This window comes from Bacillus rossius, chromosome 6 (genome assembly GCF_032445375.1).
Source record: "Bacillus rossius redtenbacheri isolate Brsri chromosome 6, Brsri_v3, whole genome shotgun sequence".
In the NCBI taxonomy this organism is placed as follows: Eukaryota; Metazoa; Arthropoda; class Insecta; order Phasmatodea; family Bacillidae; genus Bacillus; species Bacillus rossius.
In genome coordinates, this window is record NC_086334.1 from 54,201,776 (window position 1) to 54,212,235 (window position 10,460).

The window sequence follows — 10,460 nt, forward strand, 5'->3', positions numbered from 1 at the left end:
ATCTACAATTTAATTGATAAATTTACTTTTATTTGCACTCATTAATTCAAATATGTTTATTACTTTAACGAATAGATTATTTTCACTGTAACTTTTATACATGTTTGCTATTTAACGTCTTCCAATCTGTGTTATTCTGTTAAGGATAGGACGATGAAAGGTAAAGTAGGAAACGAATGGGAGTGTTTCAAGTTTAATGTGCCTCAAAAAAGTCGATGGTTCTTCCAATCGAGTGGAAGAGAGATAGATGCGGCGCAAGCGTACGATGAGCGTAACGGGACACAGCGTAACGGGACAATATGCGTAACGGGACACTTTTTCGTGCGGGCAGCCGGCGTTCGCGCTTTATTAAACGTTGTCACGTCAAAAAGTTTCTTCCTTTATGGTTATGTTTGAATGAAAAAAGGCCCGTTCCCTGCCGTTTTTACTTCGTGATATATCCTTGATGCTGACTGGTGAAGCGAACGTGTTGCGTGTTTGCAGGCGTGGTGGACGCTGGCCAGACATGTTTGTTGCCGCGCAGCCCCGTGAGCACTCGCTACGAGCAACACGCAGTTCAGGGAACGTAATAAAGCCTCCGTTAAACTGAGCGAGCTCGCTAGCTACTCGCTTCGGGCTGAAACTTGCTCAATATATGCCCCAGTGCGTGGAGTTGGAAATTGATCTACTCGCTCACAACTGCTTGTTCTGAATTATCGTTTGTTTCTGAATAAAACAGTTGAACTACGGAACTGTTAAATAAAAATATTTGTATTGTTTCTGTTAATTCTATAAGATCTATGAAAACAAAAAAAAAATAAAGTGATTCGTATATAGTAAAATTAAACTCACAGAAAATATCTCGTGAGAGTGAAAACTAGTTTTACTCGCACTACGTCACCTTAAAACACCAATATGAAGATAAATACCCTCACACCTACACGAACATATTTTTTCCGACACGTAGTTAGGAAATCTCACCTAATATAATTGAGGCTTTAAGGTTTTACAACGCACCGTTGTGCATAGATACTAAATCGGCGGGGCCTTCATGATTACACAGCATTATTTATAAACTTCAGTTACACGTTCTTCAAGACAAAATAAGTAAAAATCATGTGTATGACTTAAAAACTAAAATATATCCCAAGGATGGAATTACCTTTTTAAGTTGAAGCTGTACTAGTGGTATATAGCCAAAGAATGTATTAAAGATGAAACACTTAGCGTCTGAATAATTTTAATTTAAATAAAATTATATAACCACTGCAAATTTTGTTATGTGGAAACTGTAACGTGTTTTTTAAAATTATTTTTAGTATGTCAAAACCATTTAAAATTATTTAAAAAAAAATATTTTCTTAAAACTAAATACAAAGGCGTGTACCTACTTCAATTAAAAGCCAGTGCCCCTGATTTGCACAGCTGCCAGGAGTTGTATTTTCTGCAACTGGTGGATATTGACGAGTGCAGTTTCCAGACGACGTGTGGAACACTGTTCATGGTAAACAGACATCAACATGAGATCACTGTCGGCGAGTTACGGGCCGGTCGCGGCTCTGTCACGTCACTGTAACGTCACTGGCGCGTGTTCAAACACATGCACACACGTCTTTAGCTAACTAGACGAAGCACCCGTCGCTGTCCGTGGTTTGCGTACGCAGGAGGCTTCTTTCACTGTGTCTAATGTTAGTACCAGCTACAATACCTGACTTCAGGAGCGGCAGATAAAGTTTTATATGTACAGTATGTATTGGTTAAATCAATTTGAATTTTAAGGGCAAATGAAAATAAAAATATATACATATAAATTTTTTGGCTACCTAAATGGTTTTCCTCCGCCCATTTTGTTCGATTCCTGGCCGGGGAGAGGAATTTTCAATCCTTCTCCCTGGGTTCAGAAATTCAAGGTCATCCCGCGGAAGGCAATGACAAACCAGAGCGGAATCATTCTTCCTTGGCAAGCGTAGGGAAGTGTGGCGTTTCTTGTGCTCCCGACAACTAGTAATGGGTAAAATGACTCATCGTCACAAATATTCTACACCAGTAGCTTTTTTTTAAAAAAAAATTGTTTGTCTGTAAAGTCGGTTTACGGACGATAGTTTAACGTGACAACGTCATAACAAAACATTGATGAAATAATTACATACTTTATGAATAAAACTGAATCATTGTTATTTTGATAATAAAAGAATAAATACTTGATATTATACATACTAGTAAACAGATATTTAAAATGCAAGAATAGTTAACCTTTATTGCCGAAATTGTTTTTGTAATAAGCAATGAAAACCACATTAACTTTTCACTTCACTTTATAAACAGTCGAGTGGAAGAGAGATAGATGCGGCGCAAGCGTACAATGAGGGTAACGGGACACAGCGTAACGGAACAATGTGCGCAACGGGACACTTTTTCGTGCGTGCAGCCAGCGTTCATCGATTTATTAGACGTTGTCACGTCAAAAATAAAACAACTGAAGAGCATTTTGAATTTGAGCCAACAGGAAATACAGTGCAGCTACTAGGTCGTAGGTAGGGACCAGATGGGCTACACGTGAGCGTAGCGTTGGACACAGCGGGACCCATCCTCATGACACAACCCGCACCGTGCTCCACAGAAATGTTGGCAGTCCTGACGACAACAGTTCCAGCTCCTGCGCGTATTCTTCTTGGTTTCTTTGGCGCGAGCTATTTTAGCGGCGCCCGGCCCTCGCCAGGTTATGAAATAACTAAAGGTGGCTTCGTCGAGACAAAGTTGGACGAGCAGGAGGCGAGGCGAACCCCGACGCATATTTCAGAACAACCCCTCAATGTTATTGGAACTGTTCCTACCCACGTCGAATGATTTATCAGGCCATAAATAAGCTAAAAATCACAGTACAAAATTACCAATAGTTTTTTAAATGCGTTCCATTATGTAAATATACTAATAATTATTTCTTACAAATTCCAAATGAAAAAAAAAATTAACACATTTTCCTTCATTCTAAAACACTTACAAAGAAAAAAAAAATATAGGGGAAGAAACTTACAGCATTTAGTACATTTCGGGGTTCTGGATATAACTAAATGTGTTTATTAAGCATTTGAGATTAAAACCATACTAATATTATCCATATCTAAAAAGGTTCAATACTATAATTTCTAGTTACTTATATATATATAGCTGACTTCAACCTTAATATGACTTATGGTCTAAAGCGCTTTAAAAGTTTTGTATACGTCTTTGAATTCGAGGCTGAACAAAAGTTTTTATATTGTAAATAATATTGAAAGTATTTAAGATGGAATATCGAGCGTCTGGATTATGTTAAATTCAATAAAGTTCTACAACCATCGCGAATTTTGTAGCTGTAGGAAAATTAAAATAATTGGGAATAGTTACAAATCACAAATCACAAAAAAATGTGGAAAATAAAGGCGTTACTTCCCATAATTAAGACTCCCAGTGTTCAATATTGAAAACTTTCTGTATTATTTACAATAAAAATGTTGTTAAGCCCCATTATTCAAAAACTTATACCCGACCCGGGACGCATTTTACACCATAAGTTTGAATAGGTTTTCAACTTACGTATTTTGTCGTGACGAGCTTGGAGCTGAAGTTCCTTGGTCGAATTCAGACTCTGGTCATGTGTATACATGTGTGTGTGAATTTCAAAGCGAGATGAATTTTGTGTGATGAAATAAAGGATGACGTAAGTTTCTAAGGCATCTGCATCAAAATGGCTGGTGTTGGCGAGCGAGTCCACGGTACACCAGCCTGCTTTGTCCCGCACCAGGCACGATGCTGTGTGAACAAGCACTTTTAGGGCCAGGTTTGAACAAGATACACATCTCAGCTACTTCAATAGAAGTAAACCTTTAAAAAAATTTGTGTTTGTTCATTACCTATTCATTTGCGGAATAGAGAATATAATACTTGTAACAACATCAAATACTTCTAGAAAGTAAGAGCTTTGGATTTATTAACCTTTAAAAGTGAATGTTTAGCGCTGTAACTTTTAATTAGTATTTAACTTAAAGGATATTAACGTAAACATTTGTTAAAGTTTCTAAATAAATGTGTACACACTCAATAATGTCCTAACTCTAAAATATACATTTCTAAACCAAAACCTTTTGTGACGAACGACAGTTAAATACGTATCACGTATTATTTATACTTCGGTTGGATTCGGAAAATCAGCATTAAGTTGGCTGGAAACACGGAAAGTGTGACCAAGATGACATCATGCGCTATATACAGATTTTGACGAACGGACATCACATATGATGAAAATTCTCATTGCGGAATTAACTGGATAGGTTTTTTTTTTATCAGAAAAATGCATAGTTGGCATAAATTAGGGGGATATCCGTTTTGAGAAGTTAACACCTCACAGCTTTACTGTCTTTATATATGAAATATGTACCTATTCCCCGGTTATAACAGGGTGAGAAAAATAATATATGAAGTCCATTCATCAGAGCTGTCCTCTACTGTGCATGACGTCACCTTGGTCCCGGCTTGTTTGTTGCACTGACCCTTCAACTTCTAACTACTACACGTACACTCAACAGTCTGGTCACACTAAAGTTGCAAATGTATTTATAAATAATCATTATGAAACTATGTTCCAAGATAAAGTATAATTTTATGTCTCGAGCAATCCCAAAATTATCATCATGTCTATCCGTAAATGTTACTCTCGGAACTCTAGGAGATCTATGAACATAAACTTCTATTTTATTGGACTAACCTCTCGTTAACAGTGAAGCCGTTAGATGCCAACACAGACTAACACACTTGAAGATATTGAAGATATCATATAAAAATTATCCTAGAGAATTTCCGGAAAAATGTTTAGTAAAAATAACTATTTTCAGTAATTTATTTAAAAATAATATTTTTAGGGTATATGAATTTTAGATTGACCTATCAGATTAGAACAGCGAGTTCTACAGTGATCAAAACTCAATGTACATTGTACACGCTAATGACCAAGCATCCCTGAAATTATTTTTTAATGTTAACTACAGAGCCTAAAGCATTGACCAAAAAAACTTCAGTCCTTGCTCAAGAATTGACTGCGGCCAATCCATAAACATTATGTGGGACGCACATTCAACAAACAAAAAGGCCTACATTCGACAAAAAGCACACACATTCAAACTCTAGGACACACGTTGGACACATATGCACCAACTAGGGCACACATTCGAAAAAAAAGACGCACATTAGTCATCTAGGAGACACAATTCGTCATTTAGGACACGCAGTTGGACACACATTAATCATCTAGGACACATATTTGAACACACACTCAACAAACAGGACAAACGTTTGGACACAAATTCGACAAAAATGTCACACATTGACACACGTACGTCATATAGGACACACATCGTAATCTAGGACATACACTTGGAGCGAATTCGCCATCTATGACACACATCCGACACACATTCAACATACACAAATAAACTAAAATGACGCATATTTTGACGCAAATTCGTCATAGTGGATAAACATTATGTTTCAGTTGCACACGAAACATTTTTTTATGATACTTATGCATTATTTTTTATTCAACTCATAAATATAAAAACAATAAGGTATCGTTCAACCAACATATCAATAATAATGTTCGCAGGCTTTCACGGCCATCGTCTGAAGTAGCTTGGCTTCTGGGGTTGTAGCCGTGTCCTTGGCGAATAATTCACCGATGTTTCGGTCGACATTGCAGTCGCCCTCATGCAACGTCGGTGAATTATTCGCCTAGGACACGGCTACAACCCAGAAGCCAAGCTACTTCAACATATCAATATTTTTATTCAGTGACTCTGGCTTCTCTAAGGACTTGAAGTATGTAGGATAGGTGGTCTCCTTGGGTGCGTGTACTCGTCGCTGATTGGACTGGCGGCAAGTGGCAGGTGTTTGTAGGCACTGCCGCGAATGTCCGCTCCTGCACAACAGGTCGTTACCACAACGCCGAAATACCATAACGCCGAATGTCAAAATTGACCACAACGCCGACAGCTAGAAAACTGCTGTGTACCACAACGCCGAAATAACAACTGAATGAATTTGTGTGTGTTTCTTAAATGTACCTTAACGCCGAAATACCACAATCAAACCTAACCTTACCTAACCTAACCTAACCTAACCTAGCGTAATATAACCTAACCTAACTTAACCTAGCCTATCCTAGCCTAGCCTAACCTAACCTAACCTAGTCTAACCTAACCTAGTCTAACCTAAACTAGTCTAACCTAACCTAACCTTTGTGGCAGTCCTGCAATGACATTTTTCGGCGTTGTGGTAATTCGGCGTTGTGGTACACAGCAGTTTTCTAGCTGTCATCGTTGTGGTCAATTTGGCATTTCGGCGGTGTGGTATTTCGGCGTTGTGGTATTTCGGCGTTGTGGTGCGTCCCCCTGCGGGCGGGGCAACTACGTCGGCCCTCCACCTCGCAGGCTCGCTCGAGCAGTTCGCCGAGCAAGCCAGCCGTAGCGCGGCCCTCGCGCTGCCAGCCAGTTCTCGTTGTCTCGAGAGCACCTGGCGACCCCCAGGTGCGCCTCCAGGGACACTGAATGGCCCCCTCCTCCCGGGAATAGACACAATGCACGTGTCTCGTCTTGGCAGAGAGAAACCCTTCTTTAATTGAGAGCGGCTTGCCAGCACGCCAGTTTATCCCCCCGTCCCCGCGCTCAGTCAGCTATAATTGGCTCGCTGGCGATTGAACACTGTGTCACACGGCCTGGTTCATACATACACGAGGGTGAAGGAAACATGAACCAATTACCATCATTCTAAACTCCGTACTTTGGACATTCAATTCGGTTTACGGAAGAACTCTTTCATGATCCAAGTAGTTCTGCTTATCACCAACAGTTGTCGCATCACGTAATGACTCGGCGAAAGTCTTTGTGTTATGCGGAATGCAGAATATTAAAAAACAAAAAAAACTCTCGCTGATAGATTATAAAAATTCTTTCTAAAGTATTTGATTACAATACAAATTTATCAGTATAAATCTGACATCAGACGCAGAAACTAGTATGGATTCTGGATCGATGCCTACAACATTATAGGATAAAGGGAACAGATGTAGTTCAGTGCAAATGCACACCGATCGAGTTGGTAATACCGATACGAGTGGCGTGCTTGCTCTTAAGTTCCCTGCAATTTTAATACGCTGACAGTTCCTCTATAAGACGATCTAGCAATAAGACTTAAGCATACTATAGTATATTCTACTAGCCCTAAGAACCAAAGAATATATATATAAAGATAATGCAAAATCAAAAAGAAAAAACATAACATGTATAAAATAATAATTTAAAATTTAACTTATTATTTTAAAATATTTTTAAGTCATGTACGCCCGGCTCCTGCAGAGCGAACATATAGTTAACCATGCTTTGCTTATGTATGTTTAGTTTTAAGATGTATTAATCTTCTCCTCTCTAGTTTAAGGTGCTGTCTGGCAGCTGAGTGGTGGCCCGGTGTGGCCACTCACACCAGGGACCCTCACGTCCTGGCTTCAAAATACAGTCCAGGATGAAAAATAAGCGGACCACATGTCCATATGCCCAAGCCCTCGCATGGTAGACTCTTTCTGCTCTGTCCACCCCTTCATCCAGACAATTCTCTGTCTCCTGTATTTTCCTACACTAGTCCCCAGGGTTTTCCCTGTGTATATGTAGGTTTTACCTGGTCACCACTTAACTAGTAGTCGCGCCTAGATTTAAGAGTGAGGGGAATATGAGAATTGTTTTTATATGAACTCACTGGTAATAAAATTGTGAGTTCAGAAATGTACGAAGTATGTGCGTTTTTCATTAAGTATTTTAATACATTTTTTTAGAATATGTTTGTAATTTTTATTTTATTAAAATGCACTCGACGGTTTTGAACCAAGAATTCCGGATTCGATGGCGTACGTTGTTTTAATTATTTTTAAAGATAATAATAATAATGTTTTTATTTTTGGGTAAAAATGAAATCGAGGTGTCGTGTTTTAGTCGATGTATCATATTTTAGTATTTATGAGGGCCAAAGTTTACGATCATGACCCATAGGGGCTTAAGTTTAATTTTTTTGAGGAGTGTTAATTAATCATAATTTAGGACTTCTAAAGCATAACATTTTTAGGAACTAAAATGGAAAATTTTCTCTCCAAAAGTGATTTTTTCCCCCTAGGAGATGGGAAATTTTGTGTCTATTTGAGAATTTTTGAATAATTTTTGAGGAATTTTGATGTCATAATCCAAGATGGCGGTTGTTCATTCACCTGAACATCGTACCTCAGCCTGAATTCTGTTCTATCCACATTCATTCCACACTGCTGACAAATACTTGTGTAAAAATAAATCATGTTGGTGATCCCACATAAATATTAATGACCTTAATCCAGGGCATTATATATTCTCCTGCGTGTGGAAGATAAAACGATTCATTCTATTCGTTATTAAACCTTAGCCGTAAGTCATAACCACTCAGATGACTACCTGTGGGGCTTTTTGATAAGCAGCAATGGAAATCTGAAAAAAATAATAATTCTTAGTTATGAATTTTGGCTATAATTCTGACAAAGGTTTTGAATTTAACTTTGTAACGAAATATTTCATATTAAATACCACGTAGGTTAAAAACGGTAAATTTAATTGTTTTTTTTTTCACAAATAAGCAATTTTTGAAGAATAAACTTTTAACCTTTTTATCTACAAATTACAGAGTACACCAAAAAATAAAATATATTTATTTAACAACAACTAATTTTTATATTCTTTTTATGAATATTAGACATTGTTTTTAAAATATTTTATAAACTTCAATTTTATTAAGTTATTTTCCAATTCATATATTTTCATAAAGAGTTTTTCTAATATTTTATTAAGTTTTTTAAAATCTAAATAATTGATTAAAATATTATAGAATATTCATTGTATAAATTGAGAGTTTACTGAATTAGTATAAAAATTGTAGAATTAGTTTTCTTCCTAGGAAATAGGAAGAAAGAGAATTTATAACACGAAGCAATAAATGTGTTAGGTTTCGCAAAATAATAAAAAAAAAACTAATTATTTATTGCAATGAAATCTGCTTTAAAAAAACTTTTGTTAAAATTAAATCTATTTTATAGTACTGGGTTTATGTGTTTTGATGATTTACAACAATGAATGTTAAATTAAAATTATTTTTTACTAAAAATAGAACTAATTTCATAACTTTCTCTTGGAACATTATAACCACGTCTGGTTTATACTGTGGAAAGAAATACTAATAAAATTTCTTTTCTTTTTACATGCAAAAAAGTTTTTAAAAATCATCACACAGACCTAGACTTACTGAAAATGAACTATTTTAAGTATCGATACGACTAGACATAAAACTATTGTCATCGTTAACACGCTATATAAAAAAACTGTAATAAACGGCTGGAATGTATAAACTAAAAAAAAACTGAATTAAAAATTTTCAAATAATTTTATTTCCTGCGGAGTATGAATAGAAAAATTTCTATCTGAAATACAAAAAAATATATATGAAACTGGTTAATATGATAATTTAAAATATTTTAAATGGCCTATGTCACATGGATTTTGATCTAATTATTAATTATTACTTAAAAAACGAGGTATTTTAAAGTAAACGAAGTGAAACCTGACTATTTTTTATTTACATGCTTTATATTAGCTTCACCTGTATGTTTGTCTGTCCATCTGTAACTCTTTCGACTAAGTTTTCTTTTCTTGCAAAGCACATACTTTTACCAGTTTAAATTGTTCCTTCCTCTGTGCTAGCCTTTCAGCTTGCTTAACCACGCCGAAAAAAAAAGTTTTTTTTTTTCCGGTAAATTCTAAGATTATATCCATACATCTAACTGTAAATGATTCGGAGAGACTTTACCATTTCTTTGTGACGTTGCAACTCCAAATAGTTATCTCAGATGGTAATAGGTAGTGTCGATAACTCATTTCCCTATGATAATTATACATAAATATAGTTTAAAAAACTAAAAAAACATGCTTTTAAAGAATATCAAACTAAAAAGTTAAAAATAAATATAGTTTAAAAAACTAAAAAAACATGCTTTTAAAGAATATCAAACTAAAAAGTTAAAAATAAAAATATAGTTTAAAAAACTAAAGAAACATGCTTTTAAAGATTATCAAACTAAAAAGTAAAAAATAATTTTAAAATTTAATTTATGACAATAGTATATAAGCAATACTAGTGTAAATGAGAAAAAAGCATGGGGTGCTTAATATACAAAAAATATGGCACAAAGCGCCTCAAGCTTTTTTCTCATTTACACTAGTATTGCTTATATACTATTGTCATAAATTAAATTTTAAAATTATTTTTTACTTTTTAGTTTGATAATCTTTAAAAGCATGTTTCTTTAGTTTTTTAAACTATATTTATTATATGCAACACATTTTGGAACAAGAACGTGAATCTATTTATTAAAAATTCTACACATTTAA